Genomic DNA, 24,354 nt, shown 5'->3' with positions numbered 1-24,354 from the left:
TCGGCGAACCAACCGAACTTCTCATAAGTTCGCTCATCTCTAGTAATGGATATGTCTAGAATATTGTTAATGTGGATGACATATTGTAGCAAGAGCATATTATTATAACTCAGGGTTCCTATGGCGAGCCACACAGCAGGTGTTTGCTAGCCACATGTGGCTCCGGAGCCACTGGTTGGGGACCACTGCTAAGGTTTCTAAGAAGCTAGCAGACCTATCTGGCTCTGCCTATCTCCAGGCTGAACAAGGATATGGCCCTGTTCTTACCTATATAATATGTGCTCATGGTTAATAGTTCATATATTGACATACATAGGAATAACTTCTTCAGAGAAAGACATTTTCAACACTATTTGAGATTTCCACTTTTTACTACACTCTAGTATTATCTTTGCAAAGTACCTGCGTGCCTGAAAAAAAAAACAAAGCATCAAAACAGAACATCTTACTGCATATAAGGTTGGATGTCGGGAAGAAACAGGGAGTCTGTAGGCGTTTGATAAGATGCCCTTACAAAGTCCTGCTTTTCCCTTGAGATTACTATTCCTAAATGCTTTCAGTGCCTGTAAGTAGGACACAGAATTAAACAAACGACTTTACATAATTAAAGCTGTTCTTCTTAAGATGTCCATATGTCTTTCAATACCTTTTCAGTCGGAGATAGTAACTCCTCCTGATTGCACCCTCAGCAACTTTCAAGGCCCTGTTCAGTATATCTGAAAAACAATCTGGAGCTGATGAAGACGGAGATGCATAAAATATGAATTCTCGGGAAGAATGGTACACAAAAAGGGCACATTTTCACGAAGAATGAAACATTACCAGCAGCTGTGCCTAGTTAAATGTTTAAAGCTGAGAATGGGAAAAGCTTCATTTTTATGCATTATGCAAAATGATACTGTGTTGGCGATGATAAGGAAGCTCGTATAAGCAATCTGTGTACATTTTGTTTCTGTTTCCTTAATTTTACGTATTCATTGGAGCAAAATATACAAGAATCCAGAAATAAAATCCCACCCTGTCCTTGTCTTAAATGCCTGACGTAAACCCCTTAGATGATGTTTCGTCGTATTGTCCTCTAATTGAGAGGGCTGTTTGCGCACTGGATTACTTGGCCACACGACAAGCTGCATTACTTTCTTGGCAGTGGTGCATGGCGTTGCGCTCTTGTGTTTATGACACATTGCCTGTTTGCTTTCTCAGATGATTTGTTATTTTTTATGGAAAGACAGATATTGGAACAAATAAATTGACAGTAAATGTGTTTAGGAACATTGACAAATTTGTAATTGCAGTCTATTAAAAAGGGGAATAGCCTCTTTAGGAGTTCTCGTGGGATATGTTCCTTGATGTAATCTGGTTATATGATGTACAAAGCTTTGTGGCGTTATGCCCAATACAATAGAACACCTCTTGAATAGCCTATCTCAGCTGTTTGACAACACACAATGCATAAGAGCTTGCACTCTATATCAACGTGAACTCTCCTCAACTGGTCTAATACAGTAGTTGCCTAATGTTAGTGAATTAGAATGGGTGGAGGCGTATGGCTATAGTGAATATTGTAAATGTCCCGTTTTAGAGATAGTACTTTGTGTCCCCAACTCCTAAATGTTTGCTGCTGCTAAGACTCATCAGTTTTCCCAGTTTTACCAAATAAAGCCTATTTATTGTATTATGTAAAGTTATGTCATTTAAAAATATACTTTGTGTATCAATTCTTCATAATATTCAAGGTCCTTGCCTGTAGTTATTGAATGGGACCCTTCATAGTTTAGTTTTTGAGGCTTAAAATCTGTCCTAGTAAGGTGATGGACACACGGGTTTACTGCTTGTTACAGTACAGTTATCAGATGCATTTATGACCAGGACATGTTTTCCACCTACATAAGTGTATGTTCAGACGTTGCAGATTTATTGATGATTTCTGTAGAGATTTCATACAGAAAATCTGCAACAAATATAAAATACAATGCTAGTGAATAGGATTCTGCAAAACCCCATTCACAAGTTTAGGATTTTTCTGTTGTGGATTTGAGGATATGCGGCAAATCGGCAGCAAAATCTGTGGCAAGATTTGCATATAACTACCGATTTGGCATTAGATTTGCCACAGATTTGCAACAATATTCACGGCGTAAAAACATCTACAGCGAATATGAATGTGAACGTGCCCCAAAAAGCTTCCATTTAATGAGTGCAAGCAGAGATTATAAGAACCATCTGGAATTGCTTGATTTAAATTGTCTCAATTTTCATTATTATATGAAAAGTTTTAATTGGTGAAACCAGAATATGCCTTTAAAAATACAGAAAAGTAGGATTTGTAACAAATAAACTAATACAGGCTGTTTTTATCAAATTCTCCGTACGGAAAATAGAGGGTATTGCTAACAGTGGACTGTATTTTGCATGCCTTATATCTGAGTATAGGCTCCTTTGTACGCTGAGAAAAACCGGCATTTACATACACTGATCAGCCACAAAATTAAAACTACCTGTCTAATATTGTGTAGGTCCCCCTCGTGCAATCAAAACATCTCTGACCCTTTTGAGGCATAGACTCCACAAGAAAGACCTCTGTAAGGTGCCCTGTGGTATTTGTCACAACGACGTTAGCAGCAGATCTTGTAAGTTGCAAGGTATGAACTCCATGGCTTGGGCATGTTTTTCCAGCACATCCAAATATGCTCGATTGTTCTGAGATCTGGAAGATTTGGAGGCCAAGTCAACACCTTGAACTCTTTGTCACGTTCCTCAAGCCATTCCTGGACAATTTTTGCAGTGTGGCAGGGTTCATTTTCCTACTGAAGGAAGCTACTGCCATGAGGGAATATCATTGCCATGAAGGGGTGTACTTGGTCTACAACAATGTTTAGGTAGGTGGGAATTGTCAAAGTAACCCACATGAATGCCCGAACTTAAGGATTCCCAGCAGAACATGTCCCAGAGCATCAAGCTGCCTCCATCTGCTTGCTTTCTACCCAGAGCGCATCCTGGTGCCATTTCTTCCCCAGGTAAGTAAGGCATATGCACCCGGCCTTCCACATGATGTAAAAGAAAATGTGATTAATAAGACCAGGCCACCTTCTTCCATGGTCCAGTTCTAAAGCTCACGTGCCCATTGTGGGAGCTTTCGACGGTAGAGAAAGGTCAGCATTATCACTCTTATCAGTTTATTTTATGCAGCCCCAAGTGCATTAAGCTGCGGTGCATTGTGTTGCTATCACCTTGCTATCATAGCCAGCATTAACTATTTCAGCAATGTGTGCCCATGCTGAAATAGCCAACTACCCATGACTCTGTCGCCAGTTCACCTGTGGTCCTTCCTTGGACCACGGTTGGTAGGTGCTAACCACTGCATACCAAGAACACCTGACAAGAACTGCCATTTTGGAGACGCTTTCTACTCTGCTTCTTGTCTTTTCCAGCTTAAGAATTCACTTTTTTATGAACGTCTAAATGGGGTTGTCCCAGAAACTACAATTATGACCTATGCACAGGATAAGGGATTATTGTCTGATCGCTGGGGTCCCTATGGCTGGAACCCCCATGGAATGCAATAAAGGGGGTCACGAACCCCCTGTTCCTCCCCTCTGCTTGACAGCAGTGAGGAGAACATTGATTGGAGCAGGGGTCGAGCATACTCACACTTCTTCAATCAACGTCTATGGGACTGATGGAAACAGCTGAGCGCTATACTCAACTATTTCTATCATTCCCAATGGCTTTAAATGGAGTGGCAGCACGCATGCTCGACCGCTGCTCCATTAAATGTCCTCACTGCAGTTTAGCTTGTGATTGGTGGGGTTCCCAGCAGCGGGTCCTCCAGCAATCAGAGAATTATCCCTTATATACTGTGCATAGGTGTTAATTGTCGATTCTGGGAAAACCACTTTAATGTACCAGCAGCAAATTTTATAGTACAACACCCAAGGCCACATTCAGTTTTGGTGGATTTGCCACAGATTTGCGGTCTGCACCTCATATCCAATACATGTGTATGGCGTTTTTAAAACTCCATCCACACAGAGCGGGGGAAAAAAATTGTGCAGAAATATGAGCATTCTGTGGATTTTCAAATTCGCAGCATGCTCATTATGCTGCGAAAAAGCCAGGGATTTTCAGAGCGGATTTCACCCTTTCAATGTACAGTGAAGGAAATAAGTATTTGATCCCTTGCTGATTTTTGTAAGTTTGCCCACTGTCAAAGACATGAACAGTGTAGAATTTTTAGGCTAGGTTAATTTTACCAGTGAGATATAGATTATATTTAAAAAAAAAAACAGAATATCACATTGTCAAAATTATATATATTTATTTGCATTGTGCACAGAGAAATAAGTATTTGATCCCTTTGGCAAACAGGACTTAATACTTGGTGGCAAAACCCTTGTTGGCAAGCACAGCAGTCAGACGTTTTTTGTAGTTGATGATAAGGTTTGCACACATGTTAGATGGAATTTTGGCCCACTGCTCTTTGCAGATCATCATTAAGATTTCGAGGCTGTCGCTTGGCAACTCGGATCTTCAGCTCCCTCCATAAATTTTCGATGGGATTAAGGTCTGGAGACTGGCTAGGCCACTCCATGACCTTAATGTGCTTCTTTTTGAGCCACTCCTTTGTTGCCTTGGCTGTATGTTTCGGGTCATTGTCGTGCTGGAAGACCCAGCCACGAGCCATTTTTAATGTCCTGGTGGAGGGAAGGAGGTTGTCACTCAGGATTTGACGGTACATGGCTCCATCCATTCTCCCATTGATGCGGTGAAGTAGTCCTGTGCCCTTAGCAGAGAAACACCCCCAAAACATAATGTTTCCACCTCCATGCTTGACAGTGGGGATGGTGTTCTTTGGGTCATATGCAGCATTTCTCTTCCTCCAAACACGGCGAGTTGAGTTAATGCCAAAGAGCTCAATTTTAGTCTCATCTGACCACAGCACCTTCTCCCAATCACTCTCAGAATCATCCAGATGTTCATTTGCAAACTTCAGACGGGCCTGTATATGTGCCTTCTTGAGCAGGGGGACCTTGCGGGCACTGCAGGATTTTAATCCATTACGGCGTAATGTGTTACCAATGGTTTTCTTGGTGACTGTGGTCCCAGCTGCCTTGAGACCATTAACAAGTTCCCCCCGTGTAGTTTTCGGCTGAGCTCTCACCTTCCTCAGGACCAAGGATACCCCACGAGGTGAGATTTTGCATGGAGCCCCAGATCGATGTCGATTGACAGTCATTTTGTATGTCTTCCATTTTCTTACTATTGCACCAACAGTTGTCTCCTTCTCACCCAGCGTCTTACTTATGGTTTTGTAGCCCATTCCAGCCTTGTGCAGGTCTATGATATTGTCCCTGACATCCTTAGAAAGCTCTTTGGTCTTGCCCATGTTGAAGAGGTTAGAGTCAGACTGATTAATTGAGTCTGTGGACAGGAGTCTTTTATACAGGTGACCATGTAAGACAGCTGTCTTTAATGCAGGCACCAAGTAGATTTGGAGCGTGTAACTGGTCTGGAGGAGGCTGAACTCTTAATGGTTGGTAGGGGATCAAATACTTATTTCTCTGTGTACAATGCAAATAAATATATATAATTTTGACTATGTGATCTTCTGTTTTTTTTTTAAATATAATCTATCTCTCACTGGTAAAATTAACCTAGCCTAAAAATTCTAGACTGTTCATGTCTTTGACAGTGAGCAAACTTACAAAATCAGCAAGGGATCAAATACTTATTTCCTTCACTGTATAGGATGAAATCCGTAGTGAATATGCAGTTCAATCTGTGGCAAAATCCTCATGTAGCACATGCAGATTTTTCATCAAAATCTGAATGTGATCTTATAGATAGAAAGGTTGATGTGAGCAGGGCGAGGACTTTTTTTTTATATACTTGTCTAAAGAGTTGTATTTTAAGCAATGCATCATCCTTAATTATGGGACTGCGCTCAGGGCCGATTGTTTTTCTGATGCCTGTGGCGAAAATTGAAATGCGCCCTGCAGATTGATTGACATCCTCCTGGCTAATCTACATCAATACCAGTCTCCTCCAACTCTTGCGGATACACCGCTGCAGAGTACACCTAGTTTCACAGTGCCTGCCTATGGAGTACAGGACAATGGCGCATCCGAGAAAGCTGGAGAAGACTAGTAGTGATGTAGAACAGCCAGGAAGATGTCAATCAAGCATAAAAAGGTGGGTTTGGAGTCAGGACTGTGTGACTCTTTAGGATAAGGCAGCACCGACCCATGACACTTTAAAGAATAATTAGCATACCGTGTGTACTGTTTTAAAAAGTTGACTTCATAGATTTTGCTGCACCTGAAAAAAACATACAGGGGGATGTTTCTAAATATTATCAGGTCATGTATTACCGCATGGTGGTGGATCAAGGGGTTAAAACTACCTGATAGGTTCCCATTAAATAGACAATGAATTGCAACAATTCCATCTACCATGCAATTTTGTTATTATAAATATATCCTATATAAATACAGCACCAGAACAAAGCTCTGACATATATACGGCACCAGAACAAAGCTATGTACATAAATACAGTACCAGAACCAAGCTCAGTACATAAATACAACACCAGAACCAAGCTTAGTACATAAATAAAGCCCCAGAACCAAGCTCAATGTGTGTGTATGTATATATATATATATATATATATATATATATATACACACATCCCCAGAACCAAGCTCAGTACATATATACAGCATCAGAACCAAGCACCCTACAAATATACAGCTCCAAAACAGAGCTCAGTACATATTTACAGCACCAGAACAAATACAGTTCAGTACAGAGATCATTTGCAAATTCAGTGTAACCCCTACCATATAGGTTTGTACAGCGTAAAACTACAGCTTCCAGTATGGATCGAACAATGGTAAGGATATGCTGGGAGTTGCTGTTTAACAAAGAAAAATCATACCACCCATCATCTCGCTGCCGATTATACAGTGACTACAGTACTGATTAGAGGCAGAATAAACATTTACATTGAGTGACTCACAGGTGATGTCTTCTCAGTTTGGAGTCATTCTTTATCTCTTATCTTCTCCATCCGGTCCAGACCTCTATGATGACTTCTCCCAGTCATGGCCCATTTCTGCAGTTTGCCGCTCAGATGTCTTCAGCTTCTCACTTTTCAAACATTTTTGCACCTATAAACGAAGATAAAATTCTCATGGTGCCACACTACGCCCCTAAATATATTAGCGCCATACACTGTGTGCCTGATTATAAAATCACCATACACTGTGTCCCACACACACAGTGCCCCCTGTAGATAGTGCCCCACCATAGAGCCCCCTTGTAGATAAAGCCCCCTGTAGATTCTGCCCCCTGTAGATGCTGCCCTCCAGAGTCCCCTGTAGATAAAGCCCTCCTTTAGATAGAGCCCCCTTGTAAATAATGACACTCACACTGGTAACTGAAAAAAACAAACTTTACATACTCACCTGATCCCGTTGCCGCACCGTCCTCTATCAACGCAGGCCTGGTCTCTTCTGACCAAGCCTGCTGGAGCTGAACGATGTAAGCGGCGTGTTAACGTAATCACCCCGATTGTGTCATTGAAATACGCTGAATTGCAGGGTAAGGAACATCCGTGCCTTTCAATGACTCAAGCGGTGCAATGACATCAACTAATGTTCCTTGCCAGGCCTAGTGATCCATGGAATTGTATCTGCGTCCTATAAACGCAGATACAATTATAGTGCAGAATGGGGGTGGTGCCGCTGAGGCGAGACGCTCACCTCGTCTCATGGACGATGCGGCCCTGACTGTGCTGCTTTTTCAGCTTTCCCGCTTTACTGCTTTTGTTCATTCACAGATCAATACTTGGTATTACTTGTTATTCTCTACTTAAACCTTTTATTCTCTCCTTTATTTAATTTGTGATAAAGTTTTGTCGGTATAAAGAACTGTTTCGTTAAACATTCATTGATGTCTTTGCTTTCTTATTCCCTCTCTCAATGTGAAGAATTTAATTAGGAGTGACTCAGTTTTTATACACTGTGTAGCAGTTGGAGGGAGAATGTAGCAAGATGCTTTAGAGATCCTGCATGGCAAGGGTTACCAGCAGTCGGTAGAAAATGATGGATTCTTCTAGTCAGTGGATATTCAATCTTTTTACCAAATTGACAGTTCTTTAAGAGGTGTTTAGCAATATACCTACGAATGTCTTCTCAGACCTAATTGAGTAGTATTATTAATCTAAACAGTGTCAGGCTTTGGAATTTCCAGTTACTGTAAACATCATATTAGGTGATATATATATATATATATATATATATATATATATATGTATATATTGTAGTCCCACTGCATGGAGAATAAAGAATTGTGTGCATGTCAATGAAATCAACGAGAATGCATTAATGTCAGTATAAGCTGGTGGACCAGTACAGTTCCCAGATTTAGCTTATAGAGCTAGGCCATCCGCTATCTATTTAATATACCTTAATAAGGCAAATGTAAAGAAAGACTTGCTGCCTCACTTCATAATTGCATAGTTAAAAATAAAGAAAAGAGTAAATTACTTATGGTTACCTTATAATCTATGCTTCAGTGCTAGGGATCCAGTGCTTCACGGAACTTCTGGTAACTCATATCAATATGCATAACTGCCCTTTACAAAATAGGGGGCAATACGGCTAATTACGCTTTTCACTGTATCACCTGCTATGGCATCTGTTGCAATTACCTCTGTGCTGATGATTCTGAAGGACATGTAATTATATGGTCTTGGATACATGATCATGATTGTTCTGATTACACCATAGTGACCACAATTTTAATGTAGTTAAATAGAAAACAATATTGTGCACTAAAGGCCCTTTTACATGGGGCGGCGATTTCCTGAACGATTATTCGTACAAACATTCATTCCCAATCATTGCCCAGTGTAAACATGTACAGTGATCAAATGACAAATGATAAAATGCTTGTTTATCATTGATCACATCTTTTTTGCGGGCATAAAAATGATCGTTTGTCGACAGCACATCTCCTCGTGTTAAAAGAGGATCTGGTGCCAGCAAGAGTGTAAAGTGAATGACAGGAGAAGGAACGAACTATCACATGAAGGATCTTTCATGCAAACCCCTCCCGATCATTGACAAATGAAAGTGGACAAGCGCCGATAGACTTACTATATCCGTGCTCATTACGGCCAGTTTATCTGTCCATGTGAAAGCCACTGAGGGAAATATATTATGACTGGCGTGTCAAATGCTAGTCTTAAACTGATTTGCGTTTGGCGGAAAATGCACCAAATATTAAGAGGTGCACACCTCTTAATATTAGCAGTATTGTAGAACTAGACATGTCCCGCACATCCACCTGTTATACTTTGATCTATAGCTGCTAAGCAAAAATGTATAAACAGGAACATGAGGTTCTTTGTTAACATTTTGATCAAATTGTATAAACCCACTTGCCACTTCACGGCGACCTCTTAAGTGAGTCCCTACTCTATTGGTTAGAAACCCAAACTACATCCCCATAGGATAACATGGTCAATGTGAAAAGACTAAATATAACCGTCCAAAGAAAAGTCACAACCATAAGTTTGAAAAAATACAAAACAATGCTTTATTAAGTATTACATGAAACATATAAAATACATAGACAAACATTAAAAACAAGAAGCGGAACAAAGCTTGCAGGAATACAATGGAGTCAGAACACTGAAGCAGTGGAAGAAAGTCCAGGTGGTAACATAGTGTCAAGGTCCTCAGTATATATTATCGTATGTAAACAATATCAGGATGTATGCACATGAACAAGAATAATGATACTTGAATAAATTGTCAGTAAGAAACATAGGACATGAGCATAATATTTAAAAAAAAAAAAAAAAAACCTAAGTATTAGGCTGTATACATACACCTGTAAATGACAAATAGCGAGGAGCGACCAAGACCGGACCCACCACTGCAGACCGACGCACGTTTCACAGAGGTTTCATCCCCCTGATGGCCGGCCCTGGCTGTAATCACTTGAGAGACAAAAAAAATGGATGCTGATTAAACTGATATATGTGAATGCACCCTAAGTCCTCATGCACATGGCAAATTGACATCTCTGTACAACAAGCAAAAGTCAATGGGGTCATACTCGTATTTCTCCGATATCATATTACAGCACACAAAAAATGTTCTCTTAAAAACGATGAACTATTCTGCTTGACCCTATAAGCAATAAAAATAATAAACATTAAATGTAAGGCAGAACTTTCTACATATAATAACACATAATGCATAAAGACTGTTCTAAGAAAGTTATTGCTCATAGTTCTATTCCCAGAGCATATTTTACATTGAAAGAAGTGATCACATTGGTTGCTATAAGTAACACTGATAAAAGTAAATGCATCTAACACAATATGAGAAACAAAGTTCATGGCATGCGGTAATGTCGTTTTTATAGGGCATTACAATTACATTGCCGTTTATCCCAATCCAATATCCAATTGAGAATAATATATATGCACTTTAGTAGGTCCAAAAAAGCCCTTTGTGGCAGCGTTTTACTCCCAATCATGAGTACATTGTCCTATATTTCCTTATATTTATTGTCCTTATATTTATGGATATGCTTCTAAGTAATAAGCACTGCGTCGTCAATAAAGAATTTATTCCCCGTTGAAAAGTTATGCATTCTGACCGATAAATGGCAAGTTTTCCTAGCTACCAAATGGGCTGTTGGAAGCTCATAAGTGCTGCAACTTACTTTTGCTAAAATCGACTTTAGTTGGATGGGATCCTTTATAGAGTCGTAGTTGTACTTCCATATGACAGCTGCTTTCTGAGTGCACTGTATGTCTGATTAATAGAACAGCAGATCTACCAAGAAAGGAGGATGACAGACCACAGGATAAGCAATTCATCAGTCTCATTACAGAAGATTCAATATTAGCAAATGTCTCAAGGAAATTGCTTCATTGCAATTTGCATAAAACAGTAACCGTGTGTAATGTTAATTATAGTTTGTGTTTTGCACATATTTTACTAAAGAAAAAAATGGTATTAACCGCTAGATGTTCCTGAAACAATAAATCTAAATTTGTAGTTATCAGCTCTCTCTAATCTGCAAGGACAGCACCAGGTTCTAAAGATTGTCCCTGCACATGCCTATTTCCCTAGTATTGACCAACTGCATTAAATACCTTTTTCTGAATCTCCGTCAAGGGAATTTTTCAAAATGCACAAATATTGGCATAGTCCGTGTTGTGACGTGGCATATTGTTATAAAACCATGTTTTCAGTAACCTGGACAAAAAAAAGTATTCCAGGTATGTGCCATAGATTCTACAATTACCTATCTATAGTTTTTTTTTTTTCATCTATAGAGTTCTTTTGCACTGGGCTGCACATAAGCTGCATGCTCCATTGGCTTCTGTAGAGGAGCAGACTAGGTCCCCTGCACTTATTAAAGTGGATATCCTGTTATGAGCTTAAAATGATATGTGGGTCAGTACCTGTACGTGATGCTTATCTGCTATTTATTCTCCTCAGTGCTTGCTAACTGGCTGTTTTTTAGTCCACTAAAGCAGAGCTGTGATCTGTGACTTCAGTTCGGCTACATTGCCTACAGGGAGTCTAATGTAGTCTGAAACACACCTCCTGTGCCATCATTGGTCCAGGCTGCTGATGTCACTGTCCCCACTGTAGCTCGGCCGACTCAGATTGGCTGCTGTGTATAAACCACCAGGAAGTCAGTGCATGGGGAGCTGATTTCTGTTACAGCAGGGACATAGTATTTATAAAGTACAGATCACTAAATCAGAGAAAAAGAAGATTATAAAGTAAATGTTAGATATATACTAAGGCAAATCATTAATAAGGAGGGTTCATGGAGCTTTAAAGGGAACCCGTCCGAAGATTCATGGTGCCCTAACCACAAGCAGCATGAAATACCAACAGACTTCCTCAATACAGAGAGCTACATTTTACTGTGAAACGCTGCAGTGTTTCAGAGAGAACATCACTTTAGAAAGAGCCAGGACGTAAAGAAGTGTCCACTGGGCGGCTCCCCTTTGGATGCTTCCTGCCCGGCGCGGCTTGATTTAATGCTTTCTAACTATTTGTGTATTGAGAGAGCCCCATCAATCAAGCCGTGTCAGGTGGGGAGTAGCAGGAGGGGAGCCGCCCAGCAGACCCTTTTCCTCATGCCCAGTTTTAGAGTAAAATGTAATTTTTTGTAATTAGGAAGCCTGTCGGTATTTCATGCTGCCCATGGTTAGGGCACCATAAATCTTGCGACAGGTTTCCTTTAACTTCCTTTTAATTTCCTCATATTATAATATCATTGAACTACATTACAGAGCGTGCCTAGCTGCTGGGCAGTCAATTGGAGCACTATCAATGCCTATCTATACATTTTTGAATGTGTGCTTTAATTCTTACAAAATTTATTTATGTTATATGTATATATTAAAATAATCAATAAAAAAAGAGCAACTATATATGGCTACCGCAAGATAAAACCGATCTTCTATGCTCCGGATAATTAAAAGTAAAATACAGAACATATAAGCCCGGAGCTAACGTCCCTTTAACAAATTAATACTCAACCATTTTGATTAAAAAACTCCACATTTATTGACTTATCGATATACATGGCTGAATGGGTTGTTGATGGGTTGCAGGGAGAACTGAGGGTGGGAGGGATGAGTAATACAGACATTGATTCGTAGACGATGTGCATTCCTGTTTGACAGATATTCGCCCAATGGGAGCTAATATGGCTGATAGAAAGTAGTTTGCTTGTGTGTAAGAAAAGTTAAGAAAGGTTAGCAGCACAAATGGTTAAACTTGCAGTTCAAAGACTACGCACTTTACTGCACATAAAGATTCAAAGCCACTTTTGACTGGATTTTTACTTTTTTTTTTAAACTTTTGGCTTGAGGAAGTTATTTGCAAACACTACGGGGAAGATGTATTAAGACTGCGCCAGTCTTAATTAAAATCAAGCTAAAGTAAGATGTGACAAATTTATTCAGAGGCACACACCTCTTAATACATTTTTGGCATCTTCGGCTGTTTGTGTGACATGTAATTAAATCTTCGCCAGTCAGGAGCTGGCATAGATTTCCGATATAATTTATGCCAATTTCAGTAAATGCTGTGGGTGGCCACAGCCCCTTCTGCCGTTTTGAACTTTTGGGACATTTTTACGTCATTTTTCTGCCAGCGTAGGAACGTTGTTAACTTTCCTTAGAGTCTGTTTATCTTTGAACACAGTTTTACAGTTTATATACATATACGGTAGGTTACATAAAAAACTAAGTAAGGCCTCATGCACACGAACGTAAAAACGGCCGTAATTACTGGCCGTAATTACGGCCCGTAATTACGGGCCCATAGACTTCTATTGGTTTGCTTACGGGAAGGTGCCGTGCCGTTGAAAAATATGGAACATGTCCTATTTCAGGCCGTAATTATGGCACGGGCAGGCCCATAAAAACCTATGGGGCTCCCGTAATTACGGGTGACTACGTGTGTGTGTGTGTGTGTGTGCACCCGTAATTACGGGAGCGTTGCTAGGCAATGTCAGTGGATAGTCACTGTCCAGGGTTATGAAAGAGTTGACTGATCGGCAGTAACTCTTTCAGCACCCAGGACAGTGACCACCGCTGGAGTTAATAGTATTAAAAGTTAACTTACCTGCTTCTTCCTCCAGTCCGGCCTCCCGGGATGACGTATCATCCCATGTGACCGCTGCAGCCAATCACAGGCTGCAGCGGTCACATGGACTGCCGCGTCATCCAGTGAGGTTGGACTGGATGTCAAAAGAGGGACGCGTCACCAAGACAACGGCTGGGGGAAGTATGAACCTCTTTTAGTTACAAACTCTGCCCGAAATGGCTGCCCCTTCTCTCTATCCACCACTGATAGAGAGAAGGGGCTGCCGATTAGTGCAATGCATAGAAAACGGGTCCGTAAATACGGACGGAATACTGGTGACAACGGGCCTGTATTTATGAACATGGGTCCGTAAATACTGGTGGAATACGGATCGAATACGTGTGACAAAGGACCCGTATTTACGCCAGTATTTACGGGAGGAAAAAAATACGTTCGTGTGCATGAGGCCTAACTTTGTAAATATGGTGAGTGAGTTACAGGCAATATTATAACTCAGAGCTGGATTAACGATTCTGCTTGTATACTTTCTCATGCCTTACAGCTTTCCTGAGCTTCTATAATGTATGAAGCTGTCTCTGCTGTTTACATGAAGCAAATCCTTATAATACTTTGGCTATACAGTATGTTTATATGAGTTTAGTTTGTTTCCAATTTAAAAAAAAAATATCTCTCTATACCAATGGGATTATTTAATGTGTATTATTCTTATTTGTCAACATGTTATGCATAAACTAACAATAAATTGATTTTATATATATATATATATATATATATATATATATATATATATATATATATGTGTGTGTGTGTATATATATATATATATAAAATAAATTCCCAGCATATTAACCTCCAGAGTCTGCACAACCATGACATTAATGCCCATGCTTCTAATGCTCATACAGTATATCAAAATGCAATCCCCTTATGTATTCTCACCTTCTTAAGCCCACGAATACCTAAGGCTACTCACTTAATAGGTCTCTGATCTAATCACATTGGACAAGCTGCCAAATCGCCAGTGAACCAGGATTTTTTGTCCACAAATTATATTGAGATCCAGTGCCCCAGATATGTCAGCCATCAGTACCCAGTTATATCAGTCTCCCTTGTATTTATTTGTAACCTTCCGTTTTATGGTGCTATTCAGCGGATTCATTATTCACTCGCTTATATCCGTTCCAGTCCCCAGTGGAGCTTACAATCTGATTTCCTTATCTCAGAAACACACACATGCTAGGGTCAGTTTCATTGCAACAGTGACCTGATAATCTACATTTTGTCCCTGGTTTGTCATTGTTTATAGTGTGTGGTATGCCTGTGCTTATTTTTAACTGTCAATCTGAATAAGGAGCTACAGTGTAAGGACTCATGTACAAGGCAATTGTAGGTGCATGGACCCTGCACGGCTGGACACGGTATCCCTATGGCTCCGCATTACTGACCTATAGACTCTCTGTGTGCCACCATATGGCGCCTCTATGAGGAACACAGTGCCTAACTACAGGTTCTAAATCCTTATCATCCAGACTTTTCCATCTGCTAAAGCTTTATGAGCTAAAGTAGTCATGTCTGACTTCAGCAAACATCTTTTCCTACATATATTGATCAATTCGTGGTAAAGCAGGAGAACTGACAATCAATCCCAGACAAGTGCAAAAATAAAACATGAACTCTGGCTGCGTTGGGAAACATGGGCCCTTTTTTGATGAATGAGGCCAGTAGAGCCTTGCATAATAGATTCACATGGCCATGGTTTTAATACACGCAATTACATATACTTATATGTATATATAGCCCAGTGACTATAAAGTAATATTGCCCATACAGTGCCCAATGACTATGTAAATATAATGTAAATATAATGTAAATATTGCATAGTTACTATAATTCAAAAATGAAGAAATAAAGCAATGAACAGTGCAGCTTTTTTTTCTTTCCTCAAAATGTATTAGAAAGTACAAGGTGAGAATTGGGTTTATACTTTCGTTGCTGTTAAAGGTCATAATGGCATCTCTGGCATCTTATAACCTGATATCTAGTTGTCTAAAGCTTCGTCATACACGACAATGTCTAGATTCTCTTAGACTAGCACATGCCAGTAGAGGTTGACATGCACTGGACTGTAAAATTGCCTTGAAATGTGAAATATTTGAACTCCCACCACACAATTTCTTACAATTTAAGAAGAGCTCTCTGTCCAGCCGATACAACTTGTCATAAAATAGACAATATCTGATTCTTCTCTTCCCAAATTGCTGAAAATGATTTCTACTTGGGTTATCCCAATTGTTACGAACAGTTCCGTCTAACATGACAGAATCATATCAATGGTATGGAATATAATCCTAATACATGACTTTCTATACAATATACCTAGACAAGTTTATAATACACTATATGAAATATATCAGTAGGTCATGAAATATTCTGAATTCTATGTATCCGCTTCCTATTCACATGTTCTAGAATAGATGTCAGGCTGTGAAAAGAGCGAATGACATTACTAAGCTAAAATGCACATTTTTTTTTATTTTTTTTTATAAATAACCGGCTGCATCCCATTAGCGGTTGTATTTCACGTCACTACAAAGACAGAAAATGTGTAGCAATGCAGCGCAAGGTTGTTCTGCTGTCTGATATGTCTGCATGATCTAGGAGACTCTTCTTGGCTCGTGTTGCAGTTGTCTGTTTATCTGATATTTACAAGCAGGCACCTTCACCCTATATCATTACTTTGTAACACTCCATCTCTTCTCTAACCATGACTATTTCTACAGGGCCGCCGTTATAAAGCAATAATTATTACTCTACCCCGGGCATGGTACTCAGGGCGGGAAACAGCCTGTACCATCAGGCCGATGCCGGAGAGTGGTGATTTGTATGTGTTTTACGAGGTTGGAAGGTGATTTTAACGGCATGCTGGTAAAACTGACAATTGATTTATCTTCCACAATAGGTTCCCACTATAAAATTATTTTGCTATTGGGGAGATAAATCTCAGATGTGCCACAGATCCGGTGTATGAAGCATAGACCGTGCCAGCAGCCGTGTGGATTTCATTTCTGGAAAACAGACTGTTGTTTCCGACCTTGTATTGATCTAAGAGTAGCAGAAAGCAGCACAATGTTATTGTACGTTTCAGCACACATATTTTATCAAAATGTGTAAGCTTGAGAGAGCAGCATTCTATAGATCGCGTTATGAAATATATTTTGTGTCTTTTTTTTTTTTTCTTTTTCTAGTAGCAACAAAATTGGGTTCTGTACTACAGACAGGCCAATATATTTATTATCACCATTATGTCTTGCAATATTTGTTGCACTGAATTTCTTATATACATAGTATAACACTATAAACAGAAATAAAAATATTGTTTCTTACATGTAGTACTGTAGCTTTATATAGTCATATTTAGATTTGGTATGCTATCAGCATATGTGAGTACACCATAAATGATAATTTTTTACCTTAATCCTGCCCTCTACTATTCTTTTTACTACTTAATGTTGCACCATAATAATGTATAGTAAAGCAATGTGACAATTTTTTTCCATAACCAAAATCTCCCACTGATCTCGGTTTCTTAAAACTCCTGAACAGCGAATCTGCCGATTTTATTAAGTGATACAGTCCTCATTCCCATATAGATGGATAATAAAGCAGATATACCTTTCGGTAGTCAGGTAAAACTGGGTGACAACTCCTTTGGGAGCTCAAATGCTTGCCATACTGGTAGTGGCTAAACTTTTCCAGAAACGGATATAACTAAAAAACAGATTAATTGAACATTTACATGTTCACAGAACTTAATGACTTACAATTATAGGTGATTTTTTGTTTTTTTTTTCCGGAAAAATATGTCTGTCGGGGCATGCTGGGAGTTCTAGCTTTGCAATAGCTGGAGGGCCACAGGTTGGAGACTACTGCTGTAGAGTAGCCGGATGGCCCACTATCACCTCTTGCTGGTTCCAATAGTGTGACATAGATTGTTGCATTCTACCATGTAAATCATTGCATAAAGTTGCAAACCATACTATTGTGGCAAGCGTCCAGATGGTGGGTATTAATTTTTAATGTGCTCTGTCTTGTCATGTTGAGTAAAATGAGAACTATCACTCTGCTATTCTCTCTCACTACTTCAGTTGGACAGCAGCATCATATTTTTTCACTTTCTGAGTTATCAAGCCTACTGTCATTAAAAATTATTCCGACTAGATGCCCCCTGTGGAATCTGCACACTTGCTTGGCAAACTTGACCCAGGTCCTACTGGGATTCATTTAATAACATCTTGCGCTTGTCTCATGTCATTTTATAACGACTGGTGGCATTTAAGAATGGCAATTTTTACATGTGACATTTGGAAAAGAAATGTTGCTTGATCCTGGAGTTGTCATCGTGGACTGATGTATGTGTTTTCTTTTCTGATCTACATATTTGTGATCGCTCTCGTTTTCAGCCTACTGTTTTACAGCTAGGGGTTAGTCAAGGAGCTCTGTGTATTGTCAAGTAAATGATAATTCAGCTGTCAAAAAGAAAAAGACAAACAATAATTATATACGTCGTGCTACATTGTGCAAATATACCCCAGTAGGTCAGGCTTGTTTACTTAACATGGGACATATTTTTACATAGTACGTGACACCATTTAATTTCCTAGTTTTCTTTTTTCAGTCTTCCAGTCAAGCCTTCCATATTGCTTGTATTATAAGACTGGCTTTTACACCTTGGTATTCCTTGGATCCAGTATCAAACAGCAAAAACTAGTAAATACGTTTTTGGAACCACTTATATTTTAAGTTTGGGTTAGACAAGGTAATTATTGCTATGATCTGAGCAAGAATGTCACATCATATTAAAAGAAAAACACTATTCTAAATGGTTATAATGATGTATTCCATCAGATCCAATCATTGCGACATATATATAATAACTTGATTTAGTCACCATTATCACTACAATGGAAGTATATATAAATTGTGAACAAAGGAGGCTCCCAATTATAAAGAATAATGGCTATTGATTTAGCAATGATGAGAACAATTTAACGTTTTCCTACCTTAGATAAATACGTCTTATTAGCTGAAATGGAAATACTGGAAATTTATCTGGAAATTAGTCTGAGTTCCGCAGTTTTGCTAGGATATGAACAGGCAAAATAATTTCCATTCTGAGCAAAATAAATCTCCACTATTGCCCATATAGCAGTATACAGTATTTATGTCAGGTGAGTGGACCCAACATTGTTTGGATTGTAGCAATGATCACTCTGGCCCACATTTACTAAGCCTGAGTAAAGGAGATAGTTTGCGTGATTTGCAACAGATTTATTAAATGGTACAAACCTCTAAATGTATCATTCAGCATGCACCACAGTGATAAATTTGGTGTCATTTCTGCCTGCTTGGTCTAGATTTAAGCCGTGTAAGTTTGAGACAGTAATAAGTCATCTGCCCCAATGTTTCCTGGCACAGTAATGCCAGTAATATGTCATCAGGATGCAGGTTAAGTTAGCAGGAGTGTTAGGGACCTGATTCTGAGTTACCCAGAGCAAGAACTTCACTAGACCGCATGTTTTACCTATAGCACCCATTTTTCTCACTCGGCATCTCGGCCAGTCCCGTCACTGAGAGACTCTGCATGATTAAAGTCTTAAAGGTAATAACACGATATCACTGATGGTGGTACATGAACAGAAGCCTGAGATCTCGGTGTTGGCTAGTAGATGACCAAATCAAATCTTTTCTACACTCTATGGCTCTCCATTGCCCTTGGAAGACTTCTAGAAATTGAATGTGCTAATCCAAGTAAAATGATTATCGTAGCTCTATATCATCATCCTGGCTATAGGACATTCTAGGGTTTTCATGGCTTTATTGTGAAATTAATTAGAAATTGTAGATTATGATGACAATTGAAGAATGCTCCATAATATGTTCTATAGCTTATATACATATACATTTTCTGTAAATCTAAGGATAACACTTCTAAGATACCTCGATTTACTGATTGAAGTATGTTAATCGTATTTTGTTGAAATAATATCTTCATTTCATGTCCCTATCTGTACTTGTTTTAATGATTTCTATTAGAATATGGAAACATAAATGTGTAATGTCATCTATACTGGTAAATGAACTACTGGACTTTGTGTAGTATCATTCCATGATAGTTGTTATGTATGTTGTGTACAGAAACTGAAATCTCTAGGGTGCCTTAAGAGCTTGCAGTGCTGGAAAAAATAGCTCACACAACTGAAATGCTGGGGGAATATCAAGCAAAACGCCATGAAAGAGTACTCAGGTTTACTGACCTTAAAATGTTGTTTTAAGACTTGCTTTTTTTACTAAATGGATGTGCAACAAACCTTTAGCCTGTACAGCCATCTATGCATGAAATCAATTAAGCTTCTCTACCTTGACTTAGTCGACAAAACTCTTCCCAGTGGTACCGTGTGTCCCAAAGCCCAGATCAGGAACAGAGTTTCATAGGGCCGGGAGCTAGCGTTACTGAATTCTTACCTGTAAAAAGTATTTTTGAACACATTCAAAAACATAAATACTAATACTATTTCAATTGTTTTTTTTTTTTATCTCTACAGGGTTTTTAGATCCCTATCAACATGAAAACATCTTGTCAACATCCTCTTGCATGACAGGTATGCCATACGGTACCACCTAGAGTCCTGCCTAATATTTTTCCTTATAGATGATATTTCATAAGCTTGAGGAAATTTCAGCAACTAAAGTGTTTAATTAACAATTCTACATGTGAAAGATAATTGTGCCAGCCGCAATTCCAAATTCCAATTTTATTTTATTCTACAGAACATCTGGAATAGTAGTATATCTGAGATTTTACACTTTGCTGCATGGTGAAAGAGTTAATTGTTGGATACTCATTTTGTAAAGATGCCCAAGGCTTGAGAGACTCTGTGCCAGTTAATCAGCGGTAACCTGTGAAATGGAATGTGGCATTTGCCCTTCAGACAATGAACATCACCACACCAAAATATTCAACAATGTTGTACTTTAACCATTTTATACCTGCAAATTGCAGAACTACATTTTTTTTTTAATAATAGTTCTAGGCTTACACACAAACATATACACTATTCTGGGCTTGTCAAAGGAATTTGGAGTGTCTGTGGGAATTTGTTCCCATTCAGCCAAAAGAGCACTCTTTGACCATGTTTTTATTGACCTCAATTTGTGCAAGAACAGGAATAGGCATTCCCCAAACTGTTGTCGCAAAGTTGGAAGCATACAAGTGTCTAAAATGTCTTTATATGCTGTAGCATTAACATTACCCTTCACTGGAAATAAGGGACCTTGCCCAAACTCTGAAGAACAGTCCCAGACCATTATCCCTCTTTCACCAAATTTAGCAGTAGCTACAATGTATTCTGGTAGGCCACAATCTCCTGGCATCGGCCAAACCCAAATTCATCCATCAGACTGCCAGATAATGAAACTTAATTTATCACTCCAGAGATCACCTTTCCACTTCTCCAGAGTCCAGTGGTGGTGTCCTTTACACCACTCCAGCCTACGCTTGGCATTGCTCATGGTGATCTTAGGCTTGTGTGCAGCTGCTTGACCATGGAGACTTATGTCATGAAGGTTGTGACGCGCAGTTCTTGTGCTGATGTCACTTATAGAGGCAGTTTGGAACTCTTCAGTGCGTGATGTAACAGAGGGTAGGTGATTTTCATGTGCCATGCCCTTCAGAACTCCACAGCCCCGCACTGTGATTTTGTGTTGTCTACTGCTTCCTGACTGAGCCGTTATTGCTCCTAGACGCTTCCACTTTACAATAATAGCACTTACAGTTCACGGGGGCAGGGAAACTGGGCAAACTGACTAGTGGCAAAGGTGGCATCCTATGTCAGTGCCACATTTAAAGAGAACCTGTCATTGACATTATGCTGCCCTCTGTCACACATTTGATTAGGTCAAGCCATTTCTGAGAACTTACCTGCAGATTCTGAACAGCCCTGCCAAAGCTGAGTCCGGCGTATTCGTGAGCTGCTGCTAGCTCCATCTACTATCCACTATCTCCACCCACTTTCCACTGATTGACAGATTTCTCCCTATGCACAGTAATAGGAAGACATCTGTAAATCAGCAACGAGTGGGAAGATCTACTGGAGAGTTGGCAAAGCTAGCGGCAGCTGATGAATATGCCAGACTCATCTCTGGTGGCACTGCCCGGGCTTTGGAGGTAAGTTCTCATAAACGTCTCTACTTAAGCAAATGAGTGACAGACCGCTGAAATCTGCGTGTCTGTCCCTACATTATGCTGCCATCAATGAGAGCAGCATAATGTTAAAGACAGGTTCTCTTTAAACTCACTGATCTCTTCAGTACGACCCATACTACTACTAATGTTTGTCTATAGAGATTGCATGGCTCTGGCTGAAATACCTGAATTCAATAAAGAGGAGCAATGTCCACATACGTTTGGCAATATACTGTATAAATCATGTGAACAAGAAACTAACTTGTTTATTTATTTATTTATTTATGACCTGTAATTAATAAAGTTGGTTGAGGATAATTGGATTCCCTTACAACTATTGGAGATGTATTCTGAAAAATACCATTACATCACTATCTCATGACACTCTATGCCTCTGATGAGCAAGTTCTATTATCTGAAAGTTGTGCATGTTTTGTAATAACTAGATTAACAAAAAAAACTAGATTTTGAACATCCTATTAGGGAATTCGGAACTAATATGGGGGTCAGCTGTTCAGAACCCCCATCTTCCAGTCAGTGCGGAGAGCAGCTATAAAGAGCACCTTTAACTCTAAAGGATCTATCACACATTTACCAGCTCATTGATTTAAATTAGATCTTTGTAATGATTAATTTCTCCAGTGGTGGCGCTGCAGCAGAATGAAACATTTTTGCTGGGTTACCTCAAAGATTAGAGCTGATTGCTAGAGGGTTAAAGTAGTGGGACACCCTTTGATCAGCTCATTGTGGGGGGAATTCTTCTAGCAAAAAGGATTGTCCAAAATGGACAATCCCTTTAAGGCTATGCCTTTGATCACATTTTTGGGTGAAGTTTTTCTTTACGATTGCAGTGTTCCTGACAGCATATAATTAGATAAATTATCCTGTATACTTATAGCATCAAGTGCTCTTATAACGTAAGTTTCCTGTGTTCTGCATGTAAAGAGGCACTACAATTAAATTGATAAGAGAATGTGTTTGAAGAGCCAAAGATCTGAATAATTTGAGAACGACTGGTTGCTAGGGATGTGCTCCCTAACCACCGCATTAAAAAAGGGAAGGTTTAGTCTTGCTGATATTTGCCGCATTCCATTTAAAATTCTGACAGTTGCTTCTCACTTGCTCTTTAGCGACAGGCTATAAACTGTCACTTTGTCTACGATCAATGTTACCTAAAAAAGTGTCAGTTTGCAGTTTCTATGGAAACAAAGAGAAGCAACGAACATAATTGTAAATGGCATGCGGAAAATCTGAGAACGCCTGAACCTGAAAGACTGTAGCTGTTGGTCTGGGTATTCCTGGCAATAAATCTCTCTCTTAGGCAGTAGGGGAGATCTATCAGAACCGTTGCAAAAGAAAAGTGTAGCAACCAATGAGACTCAAGCTCTTATTTAGCGATGTCCCATTGAAAATTTAAAGAAGCAATCTAATTGGTTGCTATGGGTGAATTGACGATAGCAACTGCTTACTACTTTTTCCTTGGACTAGTTTTGACAATTCTTCAGTATTCTGAAGTAGAGCATTACAGAGAAAAGTTGAAGTTGGTAAAGGTATGTTGTGTCAGCTGTAACCCATGGTTTGGTTTGGCTTGTGGATGTGGTTTATGTATAGTGAGTTTTGTCAGTGTACCCTAGGGTTCGCTACCATTGCATAATAAAGAGTCCGGTTAGGGATTAATCTATAGACATCAATGGTAATTGATGTTTTTGCATCCTATTTATTCATTTTTGCATTTTTAGTTAGTACCTAATGTCAAGTGGTTCAAGCAATTCCCATACCTCGATCTTTCAGTGGTACATATTGTGTGTGGAGACAATTTACTGGTTAGCTAATCTCCTTTCCAGCTCAAATTTAGGTGTATCAATATGGTGTCGCTATATCGATGATATTCACGGCAAACATCACCATATTACCACAAGGTGTTAACATACCGTACCTTTTGGGTGCCTGTACAAGTAGTGGCAGTGTGCTACGTGCTCAACAATTTTGCAGTTTTGCTGTGAATTGCCATGGACATTGGCCACACATTTTGTGCAGTTGAAGCAAGTTTTTTTTTGACCATGTGGCATACTAATGCTGCATGTTCGGGCACCCAATAAGAAAATAAAGCTGTTAAGTTATAGGCTAAGAGTAGACCATTGTTGCAGCTGGAGTGCATAGTCATTGAGTGTTTTTTTGTTCAATATTGTGGTAGTGGTCATGCTACTCCAAGCAGGGGCATAACTATGAGTGGGTGCAGAATTTGCAGTACCATCTGTGCCCAGTGACGTCTCCCCCAAATAAGTATATCAGTATTATAACTGGCACAAGATAACTGGGAGGAACTATTAGGATAAATTCACACAAAGCAGATTTATTGCAGAAATTTCTGAGACTGTCCCATGCAACAAATCTGTAACCTGTAAATATATACAAGAAAAAAAGGGCATCTTCCAGCACATCCTTAAAAAG

General features: G+C 39.4%; 1 protein-coding gene across 11 annotated transcripts in view; it reads left to right on the top strand.

The window, feature by feature from the left end:
* Positions 1–24,354, top strand: part of ARVCF (ARVCF delta catenin family member) — a 738,556-nt gene that overhangs the window by 336,521 nt on the left and 377,681 nt on the right. For all 11 annotated transcript variants that reach the window (XM_075832471.1, XM_075832494.1, XM_075832495.1 and 8 more), the window contains one exon: positions 20,264–20,320. The gene's annotated coding sequence lies outside the window, so the exon portion shown is untranslated. The remainder of the gene's footprint in view (positions 1–20,263; positions 20,321–24,354) is intronic.

The sequence above is a fragment of the Rhinoderma darwinii genome, chromosome 1 (assembly GCF_050947455.1).
Source record: "Rhinoderma darwinii isolate aRhiDar2 chromosome 1, aRhiDar2.hap1, whole genome shotgun sequence".
NCBI classification, from domain to species: domain Eukaryota; kingdom Metazoa; phylum Chordata; class Amphibia; order Anura; family Rhinodermatidae; genus Rhinoderma; species Rhinoderma darwinii.
The sequence above is the reverse complement of the archived record's forward strand: the minus strand, read 5'-3'. Positions and strand labels throughout refer to the sequence as shown.